This window comes from Bos grunniens, chromosome 3, assembly GCF_055505025.1.
Source record: "Bos grunniens cultivar Pamir isolate PY7600 chromosome 3, Bosgru_T2T1.0, whole genome shotgun sequence".
NCBI lineage: Eukaryota > Metazoa > Chordata > Mammalia > Artiodactyla > Bovidae > Bos > Bos grunniens.
In genome coordinates, this window is record NC_141167.1 from 8,039,423 (window position 1) to 8,059,939 (window position 20,517).

General features: G+C 44.1%; 1 protein-coding gene and 3 pseudogenes across 3 annotated transcripts in view; all 4 read right to left on the minus strand.

The window, feature by feature from the left end:
* Nucleotides 1–20,517, minus strand: part of LOC147374915 (UDP-glucuronosyltransferase 1A9-like) — a 128,125-nt gene that overhangs the window by 76,106 nt on the left and 31,502 nt on the right. The gene's annotated exons all lie outside the window — the stretch shown is intronic.
* On the minus strand, nt 4,977–9,077 carry LOC147374924 (UDP-glucuronosyltransferase 1A3 pseudogene; annotated as a pseudogene). Its single transcript, XR_015155146.1, has one exon. The product of XR_015155146.1 is annotated as a UDP-glucuronosyltransferase 1A3 pseudogene (transcript).
* On the minus strand, nt 12,547–13,557 carry LOC147374925 (UDP-glucuronosyltransferase 1A3 pseudogene; annotated as a pseudogene).
* Nucleotides 13,861–19,013, minus strand: LOC147374926 (UDP-glucuronosyltransferase 1A3 pseudogene; annotated as a pseudogene).

Genomic DNA, 20,517 nt, shown 5'->3' on the forward strand with positions numbered 1-20,517 from the left:
AGGAAAAGAAATTATTAATAATATTACCATTCTATTTTCAATCATATCAAAAAGAATGTAACACCTAGGAATAAATATAAGAAGGTTAAAGACCTATACTCTGGGAACTATAAGACACTGATGAAAGACATTGAAGATGACACAAACAAATAGAAAGATACACTGTGGATACATGGATTAAAAGAATTAACATTATTAAAGTGACCATACTACCCAAGGCAAGCTATAGATTCAACACAGTATCTATCAAAACACCAATGGCATTTTTCAAAGAAAAAGAAAAAATAATTCTAAAATTTTTATGGAAGCATAAAAGACTGAATAACCAAAAAAATCTTGAGAAAAAAGAACAGAACTGGAGCAGCAACATGGATAGGCCTTAGAGATTATCATACTAAGTGAAACAATCAGATAAAGACACATATCATGTGGTATCACTTATACATGGACTCTAAAAAAATGATACAAATAAACTTATTTTTCAAAAGAAACAGACTCACAGGCATAGAAAAGAAGTTTTTGGTTACCAAAAGGGAAAGAGAGGGGAGAGTTAAATTAGGATCTTGAGATTAACAGCTACATATCACTATACATAAAAGAGATAAATAGCAAATTCCTATGTACAGAATCCCAGGGATGGGGGAGCCTGGTGGGCTGCCATCTATGGGGTCGCACAGAGTCGGACACAACTGAAGTGACTTAGCATGTACAGCAAAGGGAGCTATATTCAATACCTTGTAATAATCTGTAATGAAAAAGAATATATATCTCAGTAACTTTGCTGTATGACAGAAACTAACACAACATTGTTCAAATTAACTATACTTCAGTTTTTTCAAAAAGAGTCAAACTGAAGGAATCACACTTCCTGGTTTAAAACTATGCTACAAAACTACAGTGATCCAAGCAGTAAGGTCCTACAGAAACACACATGTATCAGTGGAACAGAATATACGGCAGAAATAACTTCAGATCTATACTGCAGCTGATCTACGACAAAGGAGGTAATAATATACAATGCGGGAAAGAGCCTCTTCAGTAAATGGTATTGGGAAAACTTGGCAGCTGCATGCAAAAGAATCAAACTGGATTGCTCTCTCACACTATGAACAAAAATAAATTCAAAATAGATTAAAGACTTAAAGCCATAAAACTTCGGGTAGAAGACATAAGGCAGTAACCTCTTTAACTTTTTAAATATTACTATTAATATTACTGTTACATTTTTTTGGATATGATTCCTCAGACAAGAGATACAAAAGTAAAATAAACGAATGGGACTTTATCAAACTAAAATCTTTTGAACAGCAAAGAAAATTACTAACAAAAGGGAAAGGCCACTTTCTGAATGGAAGAAGACATTTGCAAATAATATATCTGATAATAGGTTAATATCCAAAAGACACAAAGAACTCCAAGTCAATACCAACCAAAAAAAAAAAAAAAAACACAACATGATTAAAAATGGACTGAGACTTAAAGAGACATGTTTCCAGAGAAGACATACAAATGGCCAACAGGCACGTGCAAGGATGCTCAACATCACTAATCATGAGAGAAATGCAAATCAAACAACAATGAACTATCACCTCACACCTGTCAGAATGGCTATTATCAAAAAGACAATAAATAACAAAGGTTGGCGAGGATGTCGAGAAAGGGGAACTCTAGGGCAGTATTGTGGGCAATGTAAATTGTTGCAGTCACTATGGAAAACAGTACAGGGTTTCTCAAAAAGTTAAAAACAAAACTGTCATATCATCCAGCAACTCCACTCCTGGGTATTTATCCAAAACATACCCCAAAAAACATTAATTAGAAAAGATATATACACCCCTATGTTCATTGCAGCCTCGTTTACTACAGTTGAAAATACTGGCTACTGAATATTGCTCGGCCATAAGAAAGAAAGGAATCTTGTCATTTGTGACAACATGAATGGACCCAGAGGGTATCACGCTTAGTGAAGTAAGTCAGGGAAAGACAAATACTGCATGATTTCACTTATACAAGAAAAATAAAAGGCAAAGCAAGTGAACAGAAACAGACTCATAGAGAACAAACAGGTAGTTGACAAAAAGCAGGAGAGTGAGAGGAGAGAGAAGGCTGAGGGGGATTAAAATACAAACTTTCGGCTGCAAAATAAATGTCACAGGTATGAAAGGAGTGTGTGAAATACAGTCAGTAGTTATGTAATACATTTCTATGATGAATATCATAGCTGGGTTTATTGTGGTGATTATTTTAACTGTATCAAAGTATTGAAACTCTAAGTTGCATAATAGGAGCAAACAGTGCTGCAGGCCAACCATACTACAAAAACAAGCAAGAAACTCAGAGAGAGAGAAACCAGATCTGTGGCTACCAGAGGCAGGAGACGCGGGGAGGGGGACTGGGTGAAGGCAGTCTAAGGGTGCAGATGTGGAGCTATAAGAGAAATAAACACTAGGGATGTAATTAACAACATTCACTTTCACTTTTCACTTTCATGCATTGGAGAAGGAAATGGCAACCGACTCCAGTGTTCTTGCCTGGAGAATCCCAGGGACAGGGGAGCCTGGTGAGCTGCCGTCTATGGGGTCGCACAGAGTCGGACACGACTGAAGCGACTTAGCAGCAGCAGCAGCAGCAGTATCAGTTCAGTCGCTCAGTCATGTCTGACTCTTTGCGACCCCATGAACCACAGCATGCCAGGCCTCCTTGTCCATCACCAGCTCCCAGAGTCTACCCAAGCCATGTCCATTGAGTCAGTGATGCCATCCAACCATTTCATCCTCTGTCGTCCCCTTCTCCTCCTGCCCTCAATCTTTCCCAGAATCAGGGTCTTTTCCAATGAGTCAGCTCTTCCCATCAGGTGGCCAAAGTATTAGAGTTTCAGCTTCAACATCAGTCCTTCCAATGAACATCCAGGACTGATCTCCTTTAGGATGGACTGGTTGGATCTCCTTGCAGTCCAAGGGATTCTCAAGAGTATTCTCAACACTACAGTTCAAAACCATCAATTCTTCGGCACTCAGCTTTCTTTATAGTCCAACTCTCACATCCATATGTGACTACTGGAAAAACCATAGCCTTGACTAGATGGACCTTTGTTGGCAAAGTTATGTCTCTGCTTTTTAATATGCTGTCTAGGTTGGTCATAACTTTCCTTCCAAGGAGTAAGGTGTCTTTTAATTTCATGGCTGCAATCACCATCTTCAATGATTTTGGAAGCCCCCCCAAAATAAGGTAAGCCATTGTTTCCACTGTTTCCCCATCTGTTTGCCATGAAGTGATGGGAGAATGCCGTGATCTTAGTTTTCTGAATGTTGAGCGCAGGAGCAGCTGCGAGGAGCTACCCCGCATCCAAGGTCAGGGGAGGCAGCTGTGCTTTGCTGGAGCAGCCGTGAAGAGATACCCCATGTCCAAGGTAAGAGAAACCCAAGTAAGACAGTAGGCGCTGAGAGAGGACATCAGAGGGCAGACAGACTGAAACCACAATCACAGACAACTAGCCAATCTGATCACATGGACCACAGCCTTGTCTGACTCAGTGAAACTAAGCCATGCTGTGTGGGGCCACCCAAGACTGCGGGTCATGGTGGAGAGGTTGGACAGAATGTGGTCCACTGGAGAGGGGAATGGCAAACCACTTCAGTATTCTTGCCTTGAGAACCCCATGAACAGTATGAAAAGGCAAAAAGATAGGACACTGAAAGATGAACTCCTCAGGTTGGTAGGTGCCCAATATGCTACTGGAGATCACTGGAGAAATAACTCCAGAAAGAATTAACAACATTAACTCCTTTAATTTTTTGTCTATGTGAGATAACGGGTGATCACTAAATTTGTTTTAGTAAACGTCTCATGATCTAGGTAAGTCAAATCATTCTGCTGTCCACCGTAAGCTTCTACAGGAAAATGACAAGCAAAAGTGTGAGTTGTTCACTCATGTCTGACTCTTTGCAGCCCCATGGACTGTAGCCCACCAGGCTTCTTTGTGCATGGAATTCACCAGGCAAGAATACTGGACCGGGTAGCCATTTCCTTCTCCAAGGGATTTTCCCGACCCACGGATGGAACTCGGGTCTCCTGCACTGCAGGAGGAGTCTTTACCATCTGAACCTCCAGGGAAGCATGTCAACTATATCTCAATAAAACTGAAAGAAACAAAGACAAACAAGTACCTGAAAATTTTTTATATTGAGTATATGTTTAAAGGTTAGTATTTTTATATATTTGATTCAGTAAAATATATAATTAAAATTAATTTTAACCCTCTTTTTGCTTTTTTTAAATATATCTACTAAAAAGCTTTCAGTTACGTATGTGACTTGCATTGGACTATTCTGTACTAGACTATAAAGGAACCTATTAACATTTTTTAAAGTAGTGACTCCACAAGAAACATTCTCTGATTATAATTCAAAATAATTGCAAAAGATAACAGAAAGATGGATGCAACAAATGTTAACTATATGGGAGTTTGGAAACAATCTCGTTTTTAAAAACTACTCACTGACTCAAAGAAGAAATAAAAAACATGCATTTAAGTTAAAAAAAAGAAAATGAGAGCAGTTTATACCAAAATCTAAGGAATGGGGAGAATGTTTTATCTATAACCTTCAGTTCTTCATTATTAAGAAAACATAAAGGAACTTAATGCTTACATAAGAAATTAGAAAAACAACTATAAAGTAAAACAAAGGAAACAAGATGATATCATCAACAAAAACAATAAGCTGCAATTAATGTAACAGAAAACAAAAATAGTAAAAAGAATGAGCAAATCCAAAAGTTATTTCTTTGAGGGGACCCATAAAATATTTCAACCCATCATAAACCTTAAGAAGGAGAAGGAACAAAAATATTACAAATTTTATCTTTCCTATTGTGAAAAAAATTTCCATAAACATTTAAAGGAGTCACATCTAAGGATAAAACATACCAAATAAATAAGACTGACAAAATCTCAAAGCAAAATCAATTTAGTTGGAACAAAAATGATAAGAGTGTGCTTACCATGTATAACGTTTGAGAATTTCAGGGTAAGTGATCTTTCATTTGGCAGAAACATACCTAAATGCCTCCAAATGACACAACTTTTCCTGCTGCGCATATTTTAAGTAATGATAATAGACAATATTTGTGTGCTCACAGTGACAATATTAAGGTCAGAATGGTTAACTCTGGGCTTCCCTTTTGTGGCTCAGCTGGTAAAGAATCTGCTTGCAATGCAGGAGACCTAGGTTCAATCCCTGGGTTGGGAAGATCCCCTGGAGAAGGGAATGGCTGCCCACTCCAGTATTCTGGCCTGGAAAATTCCATGGACTGTACAGTCAGTCCATGGGGTCACAAAGAGTCGAACATGACTGAGCGACTTTCACTTTCTTCATGGTTAACTCACCCAGTCAAGGTCATTCAGCTAGGAAAATGGGAGTGAAGATTTGAGCCAATGCAGTTAATTCTAGAAAATACACTTGCCGGGAGCCAGCATATTGCATATTGAGTGCATATTGCATATTGAGTGCAGCACTTTCCACAGCATCATCTTTCAGGATCTGGAATAGCTCAACTGGAATTCTATCACTGCCAGGAGCCAGCGTGAGGAGCTCCACCCATGACAAAGGTCATGAGGAAGGAGGCTCGGCATACGCAGGCGGGATCAAGCCTCAGGAGTCCCCCTGGAAATTCTCAAGCATCTACCCCCAAAACCAGAGTCTGCCTACTTTCTGCTTTGTGCTTTCACCTACACCTCTGACTTTACGGGGGGCTGTCCCCCACTACCTCTCTCTGAAAAAAAGAGTTAGCTTACAGTTCCAGTTAATAATTCCTGGGTGTGACAGTGTTTCAACCTACAAACTCCTTTGGAAATCCTCTAGCCTGCCTGAATAGGTTTTTCCGGCCACATGTGATTGTTCAGAGCCTCCCAACTGTGAGAGGCAGGAGATGTTCTAAACTGTCTAAACACAGATTCCTTTGAGTAGTTAAAAGACTGATTAGAAATTGTTTTGGTGAAAGGTTTTTTCACTTATTGGGCCAATGTTTGCTGCTAAGTCTCCATACTCCTTACCTACTGTGTCCTTGGCAGTGTATTGACTGATATAATGGGTGTATAGAAATGTAAGTAGTAGCCTCAGTGTTTGTAACCTTGGACCCTTGAGTTAATTCTTTTCTTGATTGAGCCCACCTCACCTTTGCACTATAGGAATGCAGCTTTGTCCAATGCCTTTTTGGAGGCTGGTGCCTGACTTTGGAATAATCACCTTTAGAGAAAAATAAGTTTCTTAAAATGTTAACAGGCCTCCTGGCCAGAAGATGATGTAATTCACCTGAACTTTTGCATATGATAAGTTTGAAAGCCTGGCTTCGATTAGGACCAGGAACTGCTGCCCTTGCATGACTCCACCCCTTCCCCCATTATCCTCTATGCACAACTTAAGGTATAAAAACTACTTTGGAAAATAAAGTGCGGGCCTTGTTCACCGCAACTTGGTCTCCCCATGTCGCTCTCTCTTCCAAATTCTGGCTGAGTCTCCATCTGGAGCGTGGAACCCGCCATGCTTGCTAATTATGCCTGGGCTTCTAAGATCCGACCGGGGAGGCCTCAGTGTCTCCTCTCCTTCGGGAGAACGGAAGGACGCCTGCGGCCTACATAAGTGGTGCAAACTTCTCGTCTTGAAGTTTTATTGGTCTCCCGCGTAAACCAAGCTACTCAGCCTCTTTTCTCCACTGAATTTTCCTACTGAGCTATCCTCATTCTATTACTCTTTATATCTTTGATAAATATTTAAATAAATAGGTCGCCTATGCCATCTCTCCTTCGAATACCCTGGATCAGCCGGGGCTGGACCCCGGCATACACTCACATAGAAAAACTAAAAAGAACACCACCTCCTTACATTTCACTTTTTACAAATCTCACAGATACATACATGTTTGATCATTGGACAAATGCATTGCATGAAGAGGAAATAAAGTAGAATAAAACTTTGTAGTGTGAGCAATAAAGAAAAATGAAGTTAGAGTTGAGCAATAATAAATACGTTAATGAAAAGAGATGTAAAAATCAGAATACGAAAACTAAATCATGGAAGTTAATATAAATTCAGTACATGTGACAAAAGAGGGCAAAAAGATGGTTGATTCAGTGGATAAGAAAACAAATCCTGCCCACAAGAGTCCTATTTCACTTAAACTCACATATTCAGGATTAACATATGAAGACTCTGAAACCATTAGGAGTACAATAGTTCCCACCATGAAAACTTGGGGTGTGGTGACCTGGGCTACGGGAGGTTTGCAAATGTGGTCAACCCCCTCATAACAAATCTTTCCTCTTTGAGACTCAGTTCTCAGCATCGCTGTCCAGACCTTCACTATGTTCATAGGCTCAGTTTTAGCTCCTCTCCAGCCCCTACAGCTAGCCTTTAATGACCTCCATGTCCCACCTTGATGACCTTTCTGTGGGGAATCCAAACTGTACAGTCCTACATTTTACTCCAGACCCCAACTCCCAGACAGAAGACATCTGATCAGCACAGCTCCATCTCTGTAGAAATGTTCTCACTTATTTCTCTCTGTAATCACAGAAAACCCAACTTCTCTCCCTGGGATTGTCTCACTTACAATTAATTTATTCCACTTTTCTAAAACTTCTGATTTTTTGGTGTTCAGGTCTTCTGTGACCACACCTCAATCCCCTCCAAGATAAAACTACTCTGAATTATCAGGGCAGCAAATGCAATCTACCAGATCTTCCTTCCTCCTACTGAACACCTTCAACCAAAAACCCCTGATGGAGGAATTCATGGCTCATGTTCTCTGTTTTCCCTCAGCTAGAGAAAGCTGAACAACCTTTATGACAGTTCCTTTTCAAAAGGACAATCGCGGTTGAATCACACATGGCTTGTCAATCCTATTACAGACCCTCAGCCTTACCTTTCATTCTTCTCAAAGACCATCACAAACCTTTACTAACTACTGGTACACTTCAACAAATTTAGCTCACCAAAGACTGCTGGGAGGAGGAGAGGTGGAAATCTTTAGATAGATCAGTATATAATGAAGCACATCGAATTAAAGTTTTTTAAAAAACATGTGCTCCACTAGGAGCACAGATTGAACAAAAGCAGCAGTATACACCTGAGATAAAGGTTTCCTGTTGGCACAGTTGATGCCCCCAATGAACACCATGTTGGGCATGATCGGCCGTGGGTAGTCCATCACAAAGTCTCCTCTGAACAGCCACACAGATCCAGAGGCAAGAATCTCCACCAGCGACACATCTCTCTGAAGAAGCTCAGAGGCCATACGTTCATAAGGAGTGAAGGTAACCTGGCAAATGTACTTGAGGGCCAGAGGGTAGAGCATGTTCTTGACCCTTTGGAAGAATGTCATGTGGTCTGAATTCCTTGTTAACAACCTGGGAACATATGAGAAAGGGTTTGGGCATGCTGTGCCCTCAACATCTAAGCCACAGAGAACAGATCGCAAAAAAAACACAGCAGGAATGGACAGGTACTTAGCCAGCACTGCCCCGCAGGGGTTAAAAGGATCTGTTAAAACCACATCAAAGGAACTGGCATTCAGGTCTCTGATCAAGTCCTTGTTATGCAATAGTGCCTCACAAGACCTTTCAAAGAGCAAAGACACATTTTTCAAAGTTGCCATAGCTTCCCAAAACATTGTTAGAAAATGTACTCTTTGGAAAAAGACATGAATATGGGTCCTCGTGATGGACTCAAACTCATCCTGTGTGTAGGGAACGGTGTAGACTTTCACGGTAAAAAAGTTCTCTGCCTTGATGTGCAGGTTCACCTCCGGAGCAACGACCACTGCCTGGTGACCTCTGGCGTGGAGCTCCCTCACAGCCTCCCGCATGCTGAGCCAGTGGCTGCCGTCCATGGGGACCACCAGCACCTTCCCAGCCTCAGCCCATCGCCCGGCGCACAGACAGAGCAGGAGTCCAGCCAGCACCTGCCGCCGAAGCTGCAGTCCCAGAGCCATCTCCGCACAAACCAGAAGCTACTGACTTTCTGCTCAGCCTGCACTGCCTATATTTGTTTCCATACCTTGTCATCAAGTCACTTGAGAACAATGGCATGTCATTGGAGGGCAGTGTGCCCTGTTTGCATTAATCCTTACAGAATAAGTCCGTGCCTGTGTTTCATCACTTGTGTGTTCACCCACGGAAGACCACTCCCCTTTCCTGGGAAAAAGTAAGACTTGCTGCTCTGTCTGGGGAGCATTCAGGTTCACTCTCTTGTTCATCCAAGACGCAAAGCAAGGCTGTGCCTGTCCTTTCCCTTGGTCACCTCCTACCTCTCTGCTAACCCTGTTCTCTGGGGCTGGACTGAACGCTGAGGAGTCACCTCTGCCCCAGTCCCCACCCAGAACCACTGTTGCGTGTGACCTTATCTGAGAACTCTTTAAACTATTTCTCCTCATCATGAGTGAACACAGAGCACATCCAGGGAAACATATAACATCACGAGAACAGCCCTCTCTCAGCAGGGAGGGGATGGTGGCTCCCTGGATTGTTCTTGTTATATACTGCACACCTCATGCACTGCTCAGGAGACAGTCTGTCCAAACAGCTACCTCATATGGAAACTTCTGGAAGAATCCTTAAAGAAAACAGCAGAAGGGCTGCTTGAGAACTCTTTATCTGCCTCATGGAGTAGAACTTCCTGTTACCTAAATCATCAGTTGGAAAGGCAGCTCTTTGTAATGACAGTGGGGTTCGGAGGACGCCAGGCTCCAGGGCCTGCTGCACTTTGGACAGGAGAGACCGGCCCCATGCCTCCGTGCAGGCTCTGTGTAGGGACTGAAGTGTGCATTATTCTGGATCTTTATTACATCTTATAGTTTATGTTCAGGGCTTCCCAGATGGTGCAGTGGTAAAGAATTCTCCTACAAATGCAGGAGACACAGGAGACATGGACTCTATCCCCAGGTTGGGTTCGGAAGGTCCCTTGAAGTAGGAAATGGTAACTCACTCCGTTTTCTTGCCTGGTATAGCTCACAGACAGAGGAGCCTACACAAAACTATACAAGAAAAGTCTTAATCATCAGATAACCACAAAGGTGTGGTCACTCACCGAGAGCAAAACGTCTTGCACTGTGAAGTCAAGCAGGTCTTAGGAAGAATCACTATAAACAAAGCTATTGGAGGTGATGGAATTCCAGCTGAGCGATTGCAAATCCTAAAATTGATGCTGCTAAAGTGCTGCACTCATTACACCAGCAAATTTGGAAAACTCAGCAAGGGCCACAGGACTGGAAAAGCTCAGTTTACACTCCAACGTCAAAGAAAGACAATGCCAAAGAATGTTCAAACTACTGCACAATCATGCTCATTTCACATGTTAGCAAGGCAATACTCAAAATCCTCAACAATATGTGAATTGAAAACTTCCAGATGTACAAGCTGGATTTAGAAAAGGCAGAGGAACCAGAGATCAATTACCAACATCCACTTCATCATAGAAAAAGCAAGGGAATTCCTGAAAAAAATCTACTTCTGCTTCATGACTACTTGAAAGGCTTTGATTCTGTGGATCACAACCATGCGGAAAATTCTTAAAGAGATGGGAGTACCAGACCACATTACCTGCCTTCTGAGAAACTTGTATGTGGGTCCAGAAGCAACAGTTAGAACTGAACATGGAACAGCTAACTAGTTCAAAATTGGGAAATGATCATGTCAAAGCTGTATATTGTCATCCTTCTTATTTAATTTATATATAGAGTACATCATGCGAAATGCCACACAGCTTGAATCACAAGCTGGAATCAAGATTGCCAGGGGAAATATCAACAACCTCAGATATGCAGATGATACCACACTCATGGCAGACAATGAAGAAGATGAAAGAGTCTCTTGATAAGAGTGAAAGAGGAGAGTGAAAAAGCTGGCTTAAAACTCAGCATTCAAAAATTAAGATCATGGCAAATAGATGGGGGGAAAGTGGAAACACTGACGGATTTTATTTTCTTGGGCTCCAAAATCACTGTGGATGGTGACTATAGCCACAAAATCAAAAGACGCTTGCTCCTTGGAGGAAAAGCTATGACAAAACTAGACTGTGTATTAAAAAGCAGAGACATTACTTTGCCAACAAAAGTTGATACAGTCAAACCTATGGTTTTTCCAGCAGTCATATATGGATGTGAATGTTGGACCATAAAGAAGCCTGAGCACTGAAGAGCTGATGCTTTCGAACTGTGGTGCTGGAGAAGACTGCATAGCCTCCCCTGGACAGCAAGGAAATCAAACCCGTCAATCCTAAGAGAAATCAATCCTGAATATTCCCTGGAAAGACTGCTGCTAAAACTGAAGCTCCAGTGCTTTGGCCACTTGATGAGAAGAACTGACTCATTGGAGAAGACCCTGATGCTGGGAAAGACTTAGGGAAGAAGAAGGAGAAGGGGAATACAGAGGATGAGATGGCTGAATGTCATCACTGACTCCATGGACATGAGTTTGAGCAAACTCCGGGAGATAGTGAAGGACAGGGAAGCTTGGTGTGCAACAGTCCATGGGGCCACAAACAGTTGGACACAACTTGGCAACTGAACAACAACAACAATAATTCAGGGTTAATATAAGCAGACTCTGAAACTATGAGGGAAGCTGTAGCTTGCACCATAGAAATGCAGGGTTGGTGACTGGGCTGCGGTAGGCGTGGTGATGTGCTCGGTCCCTTCCTGTTCTCAGTTCTCAGCATCCCTGTCACCACCTTCACTGTGCTCTTGGCTCAGTTTGACCTCCTCTCCGGCCCCCACCACTAACCTTTGAGGACCTCAGTTGCCCATGCTGAGCACCCATCTGACACGCCATTCAACTCTGTACATCCCCCCACATTACTCCAGACCCCAACTCCTTCCTGGTCAGAAAACTTCTGGTCAGCATAGCTCCATCTCAAGAAACTTGGCTCAATTATTCCTCTCTCTGATCACAGAGAGCCCGACTTCCATCTCCGGTTTTGTCTCCCTTCCACTCTATTTATTCAACCTCTCTGAAATTCTGCTGCCTTTTGGGGTTGAAGTCTCCAGTGATCACACCCAATATATTTCCAAGACAAAACCACGATGAAGTATCAGGACAATAAATGTATTTGCCAATTCTCTCCTCCTCCAGTTGAACACCCCCAAGCAAAAAACCCATGACGGTGGATTCACAGCTCAAGTTCTTGGCTCCTACTTGATTGAGAAAACTGCACGAACATTACAACAGAGGCTGTATGAAAGGACAATCATGGTCAAACCACCCCATTCCTTGTCAAACCTAACATGGACCTTCACCCCTGCCTCTCATTCATCTCAAATTCCATCACAAACCTACACTACACTCCTGGAGCACTTTAATAATGTCTCAACAAAGACTGTTCAAAGGAGAATGCAAGGTAGAAATCTTTAGAAAGATCAGTAGCTAAGTAAGCACGTGGAAGTAGGCTGTTCTTTTTAAATATGTTCCACTTGGGAATTCCCTGTTGGTCTAGTGATTGGAACCATCCATTTCACTGCAAGGGCCTTAGGTTGCAGTGTGGTGAAAAAGTTTTTAAAAAATTTTTTAATTCAAAGATTGTGCTCCACTAGGAGCACTGATTGAACAAAAGCAGCAATACATACCTGAGATAAAGGTTTCCTGTTGGCACAGTTGATGCCCCCAATGAACACCATGTTGGGCATGATGGGCCGCGGGTAGTCCATCACAAAGTCTCCTCTGAACAGCCACACGGATCCAGAGGCAAGAATCTCCACCAGCGACACATCTCTCTGAAGAAGCTCAGAGGCCATACGTTCATAAGGAGTGAAGGTAACCTGGCAAATGTACTTCAGGCTCAGAGGGTAGAGCATGTTCTTGACCCTTTGGAAGAATGTCATGTGGTCTGGATTCCTTGTTAATAACCGAGGAACATAAGAGAAAGGGTTTGGGCATGCTGTGCCCTCAACATCTAAGTCACAGGGAACTGAACGCAAGAAAAACACAGCAGGAATGGACAGGTACTTAGCCAGCACTGCTCCGCAGGGGTGAACAGGGTCCGTTAAAACCACATCAAAGGAACTGGCATTCAGGTGCCTGATTAGATCCTTATTATACAGCAGCCCCTCACAAGACCTTTCAAAGAGTAAAGACGCTTTTTTCAAAGATGCCATAGTTTTCAAAAACATCGTTACCCAATGTACTCTTTCAAAAAGCATATGTACATGAGTCTTCATGAGGGAATCAAATTTGTCCTGTGTGTAGGGAATATCGTAGGTTTTCATGGTGAAAAAGTCCTCTGCCTTGATGTGCATATTCACCTCCGGAGCAACGACCACTGCCTGGTGACCTCTGGCGTGGAGCTCCCTCACAGCCTCCCGCATGCTGAGCCAGTGGCTGCCCTCCATGGGGACCACCAGCACCTTCCCAGCCTCGGCCCATCGCCTGGTGCACAGACAGAGCAGGAGTCCAGCCAGCACCTGCTGCCGAAGCTGCAGTCCCAGGGCCATCTCTGCACAAACCAGAAGGTGCTCCGTCGCTGGTGGGGCTGTGCCACCTATATTTGTTCCCATATCTTTATCTTATCATCAAGTCACTTAAGCAAAATGGCATGTCATTGGAAGGCAGCATGCCCTCTGAACATTAATCATTACAGAATAACTCCATGCCTGTGTTTCATCACCTCTGATTTCACCCAGGGAACGGTTACCCGCTCCCCTTTTCTTGGAAAAACTCTTCTGACCTGCTGCTCCCTCTAGGGAACATTCTAGTTCACTCTCTTGTTTTTCATCCAAGACCCAAAGCAAGGCTGTGCCTGTCCATTCCCTTGGTCACCTCCTACCTCTCTGCTAACCCTGTTCTCTGGAGCTGGACTGAACGCTGAGGAGTCACCTCTGCCCCAGTCCCCACCAGAACCTCTGCTGCATGTGACCTTATCTGAGAAAGCTTCAAACTCTTTCCCCCCATCATCAGTGAACACAGAGCACATCCAGGGAAACATATAACATTCCAAGAACAGCCTTCTCTCAGCAGGGAGGGCATGGTGGCTCTCTGGTTTGTTCCTGTTCCACACTGCACACCTCTTGCACTCCCCAGAGAGAGTCTGTCCGAACAGCTGCCCAAAATGGAAACATCTGGAAGGATCCTTGAGGACAACTGCAGAAGGGCTGCTTGAGAATTCTTTATCTGCCTCATGGAGTAGAACTTCCTGTTACCTAAACCATCAGTGAGCAAGGCAGCTCTTTGTAATGACAGTGGGGTTCGGAGGACGCCAGGCTCCAGGGCCTGCTGCACTTTGGACAGGAGAGACCGGCCCCATGCCTCCGTGCAGGCTCTGTGTAGGGACTGAAGTGTGCATTATTCTGGATCTTTATTACATCTTATAGTTTATGTTCAGGGCTTCCCAGATGGTGCAGTGGTAAAGAATTCTCCTACAAATGCAGGAGACACAGGAGACATGGACTCTATCCCCAGGTTGGGTTCGGAAGGTCCCTTGGAGTAGGAAATGGTAACTCACTCCGTTTTCTTGCCTGGTATAGCTCACAGACAGAGGAGCCTACACAAAACTATACAAGAAAAGTCTTAATCATCAGATAACCACAAAGGTGTGGTCACTCACCGAGAGCAAAACATCTTGCACTGTGAAGTCAAGCAGGTCTTTGGAAGAATCACTACAAACAAAGCTATTGGAGGTGATGGAATTCCAGCTGAGCGATTGCAAATCCTAAAATTGATGCTGCTAAAGTGCTGCACTCATTACACCAGTAAATTTGGAAAACTCAGCAAGGGCCACAGGACTGGAAAAGCTCAGTTTACACTCCAACCTCAAAGAAAGACAATGCCAAAGAATGTTCAAACTACTGCACAATCATGCTCATTTCACATGTTAGCAAGGCAATACTCAAAATCCTCAACAATATGTGAATTGAAAACTTCCAGATGTACAAGCTGGATTTAGAAAAGGCAGAGGAACCAGAGATCAATTACCAACATCCACTTCATCATAGAAAAAGCAAGGGAATTCCTGAAAAAAATCTACTTCTGCTTCATGACTACTTGAAAGGCTTTGATTCTGTGGATCACAACCATGCGGAAAATTCTTAAAGAGATGGGAGTACCAGACCACATTACCTGCCTTCTGAGAAACTTGTATGTGGGTCCAGAAGCAACAGTTAGAACTGAACATGGAACAGCTAACTAGTTCAAAATTGGGAAATGATCATGTCAAAGCTGTATATTGTCATCCTTCTTATTTAATTTATATATAGAGTACATCATGCGAAATGCCACACAGCTTGAATCACAAGCTGGAATCAAGATTGCCAGGGGAAATATCAACAACCTCAGATATGCAGATGATACCACACTCATGGCAGACAATGAAGAAGATGAAAGAGTCTCTTGATAAGAGTGAAAGAGGAGAGTGAAAAAGCTGGCTTAAAACTCAGCATTCAAAAATTAAGATCATGGCAAATAGATGGGGGGAAAGTGGAAACACTGACGGATTTTATTTTCTTGGGCTCCAAAATCACTGTGGATGGTGACTATAGCCACAAAATCAAAAGACGCTTGCTCCTTGGAGGAAAAGCTATGACAAAACTAGACTGTGTATTAAAAAGCAGAGACATTACTTTGCCAACAAAAGTTGATACAGTCAAACCTATGGTTTTTCCAGCAGTCATATATGGATGTGAATGTTGGACCATAAAGAAGCCTGAGCACTGAAGAGCTGATGCTTTCGAACTGTGGTGCTGGAGAAGACTGCATAGCCTCCCCTGGACAGCAAGGAAATCAAACCCGTCAATCCTAAGAGAAATCAATCCTGAATATTCCCTGGAAAGACTGCTGCTAAAACTGAAGCTCCAGTGCTTTGGCCACTTGATGAGAAGAACTGACTCATTGGAGAAGACCCTGATGCTGGGAAAGACTTAGGGAAGAAGGAGAAGGGGAATACAGAGGATGAGATGGTTGAATGGCATCACTGACTTCATGGACATGAGTTTGAGCAAACTCCGGGAGATAGTGAAGAACAAGGCAGCCTGCTGCTACAGTCCAAGGGGCCACAAACAGTTGGACACAACTTGGCAACTGAACAACAACAACAATAATTCAGGGTTAATATAAGCAGACTCTGAAACTATGAGGAAAGCCGTAGCTCACACCATAGAAATGCAGGGTTGGTGACTGGGCTGCGGTAGGCGTGGTGATGTGCTCGGTCCCTTCCTGTTCTCAGTTCTCAGCATCCCTGTCACCACCTTCACTGTGCTCTTGGCTCAGTTTGACCTCCTCTCCGGCCCCCACCACTAGCCCTTGAGGACCTCAGTGGCCCATGCTGAGCACCCATCTGACACGCCATTCAACTCTGTGCATCCCCCCACTTTACTCCAGACCCCAACTCCTGGTCAGAAAACTTCTGGTCAGCATAGCTCCATCTCAAGAAACTTGGCTCAATTATTCCTCTCTCTGATCACAGAGAGCCCGACTTCCATCTCAGTTTTGTCTCCCTTCCACTCTATTTATTCAGCCTCTCTGAAACTTCTGCTTCCTTTTGGGGTTGAAGTCTCCAGTGACCACCCCTAATACCTTTCCAAGACAAAACCACAATGAAGTATCAGGACATTAAATGCAATTTGCCAGTTCTTTCCTCCTCCAGTTGAACACCCTCAAGCAAAAAACCCATGATGGATGGATTCACAGCTCAAGTTCTTGGCTCCTACTTGATTGAGAAAACTGTATGACCACTACAACAGATGCTGTTGGAAAGGGCAATCATGGTCAAATCACCCCATTCCTTGTCAAACCTAATACGTACCTTCACCCCTGCCTGTCATTTGTCTCAAAGTCCATCACAAACCTACACTACACTCCTGGAGCACTTTAATTATGGATGTCGCCGAAGAGTGTGTGAAGGAGAATGAGAGGTAGAAATCTTTAGGAAGATCAGTAGCTAAGTAAGCACGTGGAAGTAGGCTGTTCTTTTTAAATATGTTCCACTTGGGAATTCCCTGTTGGTCTAGTGATTGGAACCATCCATTTCACTGCAAGGGCCTAGTTTGCAGTGTGGTGAAAAGTTTTTAAAATCTCTTTAACTAAAAGAATGTGCTCCACTGGGAACACTGATTGAACAAAAGCAGCAGTATACACCTGAGATAAAGGTTTCTTGTTGGCACAGTTGATGCCCCCAATGAACACCATGTTGGGCGTGATCGGCCGCGGGTAGTCCATCACAAAGTCTCGTCTGAACAGCCACACGGATCCAGAGGCAAGAATCTCCACCAGTGACACCTCTCTCTGAAGAAGCTCAGAGGCCATACGTGCATAAGGAGTGAAGGTAACCAGGCAAATGTACTTCAGGGCCAGAGGGTAGAGCATGTTCTTGACCCTTTGGAAGAATGTCATGTGGTCTGGATTCCTTGTTAATAACCGAGGAACATAAGAGAAAGGGTTTGGGCATGCTGTGCCCTCAACATCTAAGTCACAGGGAATTTGCCGCAAGAAAAACACAGAAGGAATGGACAGGTACTTAGCCAGCACTGCTCCACAGGGGTGAACAGGGTCCGTTAAAACCACATCAAAGGAACTGGCATTCAGGTCTCTGATCAGGTCCTTGTTATACAATAGTGCCTCACAAGACCTTGCGAAGAGCAAAGTCACATTTTTCAAAGATGCCATAGTTTTCAGAAGCATTGTTAAAAAATGTGCTCTTTCAAAAAGCAGTTGTATATGAGTCTTACCAAGGAAATCAAACTCGTCCCGGGTGTATGGAACAGCGTAGGTTTTCGTGGTGAAAAAGTCCTCTGCCTTGATGTGCAGGTTCACCTCCGGAGCAACGACCACTGCCTGGTGACCTCTGGCGTGGAGCTCCCACACAGCCTCCCGCATGCTGAGCCAGTGGCTGCCCTCCATGGGGACCACCAGCACCTTCCCAGCCTCGGCCCATCGCCTGGCGCACAGACAGAGCAGGAGTCCAGCCAGCACCTGCTGCCGAAGCTGCAGTCCCAGGGCCATCGCCGCACAAACCAGAAGGTGCTCCGTCGCTGGTGGGGCTGTGCCACCTATATTTATTCCCTTTTCTTTATCTTATCATCAAGTCACTTAAGTAAAACAGCATGTCATTGGAAGGCAGCGTGCCCTCTGAACATTAATCATTACAGGTTAAGACTATGCCTATGTTTCATCACCTCTGATTTCACCCAGGGAAAGATTATGCCCCGTTACTTTGGAAAATCTCCTCTGACTCTGCTGCTCCCTCTGGGGAGCATTCTAGTTCACTCTCTTGTTCTTCATCCAAGACCCAAAGCAAGGCTGTGTCTGCCCTATTCCCTTGATCACCTCCTACCTCTCTACTAACCCTGTTCTCTGGGGCTGGACTGAACGCTGAGGAGTCACCTCTGCCCCAGTCCCCACCCGGAACCTCTGCTGAATGTGACCTTATCTGAGAACTCTTTAAACTTTTTCACCCCAATTCATAGGTGAACTCGGAGCTAATCCAGGGAAATGTATTACGTTGCTAGGGCTGCTTTCTCAGCAGGGAGGGGATGGTGGCTCTCTGGTTCGTTCCGGTTCCACACTCGACACCTCTTACGCTGCTCAGGAGAGAGTCTATTGGAGCAGCTGCCCCATATGGAAACATCTGGAAGGATCCTTGAGGACAACAGCAGAAGGGCTGCATGAGAATTCTTTATCATCTCATGGGATAGAACTTCCAGTTATCTAAATCATCAGTGGGCAAGGCAGCTCTTTGTAATGGCAGTGGGGCTCAGAGGGGGCCTGGGCCCAGACCTTGCTCACCCTGGCAGGAGGAAGCTGGCCCCGTGCTTCCATGTGGGTTCTCTGAATCCTCTTCTGATGCAGAAGGTACCAGTCCTCCACTACTCTGGCTAGGGACTGAAGTGAATTAATCTGTACTGTTATTATATCTTATAGTTTATGTTCAGATTTTTCTCCAAGGTCAGTTACAGACCAAATCCTGAAAAGGACAGATTCCTCAGAAGAGAGTAGCTCCAGAATTTGTGAGACCCTTCTGAGGTGGGGCCTGTGCAATGATTGTGTCTCAGACCCATGAGGTGATCCTACTACAGAGACTGATGGTCACATGTGCTCAACAGAATGTGACATCTCCACGTCTAATCTGCCCTGGGGAAGATGGGGTAGGACTTTCTGGGCTGCCCAGCTTTCTCACTGAGCACCCTCTTCTGCATCCATGGCTTCTGCCATAAGGACATCCTGCCATGATCCACATGTCTGGCCAGGCTGACGTTTTCCTTTGGGAGAAAGCTTTCCCTCATTCAGAATCCACGTTGATAACAGATTTCATCACGGGGCAAATGCACGCAGGCCAGTGTGCCTCCTGTATCACACAGGCTGCCACCATGCTGGGGGCATTTCCTTTAACCATCCTTGGAGGCTGTGGTCCAAGATCCTGGATCTCCAACAGCAACATCTCAGCTCTTTTTCTGGATCCTCTTTCTGTCCCAGCTATATTCCTGCATGTTTTCCCCAAGGCTCACTTTCTGACCTCCATTCCCAGCTTAAATCCTATCATACCTGTCAAGCAGATTACAGGGCACTTGTCAGCAAAACCAGAGCCAAGCACCAACTCCGTGGGGAATAGAAAAGGTCATCACTATGCCAGTCGCCAGGAGTGGAAGTCCAAACACCCCTGCCCACTGCATCTTGGTATCTGAATCACCAGGAAGAGCACGGCCAAGCACTGGATGGAAGAACACTTTCCTTACACAGAGCACGAGGAGCCCCAACACTGGGCATTGGTACCCACAACCAGCCAGTCTCCCCTGATGGCCGACACAGAGCAATTTGCCTACGTGCATCCCTTTTATGCCCAGTAGAAAGACCCTGCCCCCTCCCTGAGGAGGACAGTGTAACAGCAGGGTTGGCCAAGTTCCATAACATGCGTGCACTTCAAAGACAGAAGAGCAGTCATTGAACCTGAAACAGGGAAATACACTCTCACACAGTGTGATAAGCCTAGCATAGGCTGGTTGGCTCCTATTGAGGAAGAGTTCCAAGCCCAAGGCCCACTCTTACGCTGCCAAGTGAAGGCCAAAACACTACATGCATGGGAGTTCCCTGGTGGTCCAGCGGCTAATAATCTGCCTTGTAATGCAAAGGACATGGGTTCAATCCCTGATTGAGAAACTAACATCCCACGTACCATGGGGCAACCAACTTTGTGTACCACAGCGAAGATCCTGCCTGCCACAACTGAGACCTGATACAGCCAAAAACAAATAAATAAATTTAATAAATATTTTATTACTTATTTATAAATAATTTAATAAAAATAATTTATAAATAAATAAAACTGCTTCCATGAGACTGCCTTTCCCAACACTAAGTTTTATGATTTTTTACATGAAGGCAAGCCACAGTTGGTGCTTTGATGGGCCCCACCTTCCCCTGCACAGAGGTACGAATAAGCAAGAAGCATTCTTGACAGTGAGAGAACTCTACACCATGGGACTTTCATGGAACTTGCAAGAGCAGGTCGCAGGGGACTGAAAATGGAGAGGGCTGTGTTCACCTCA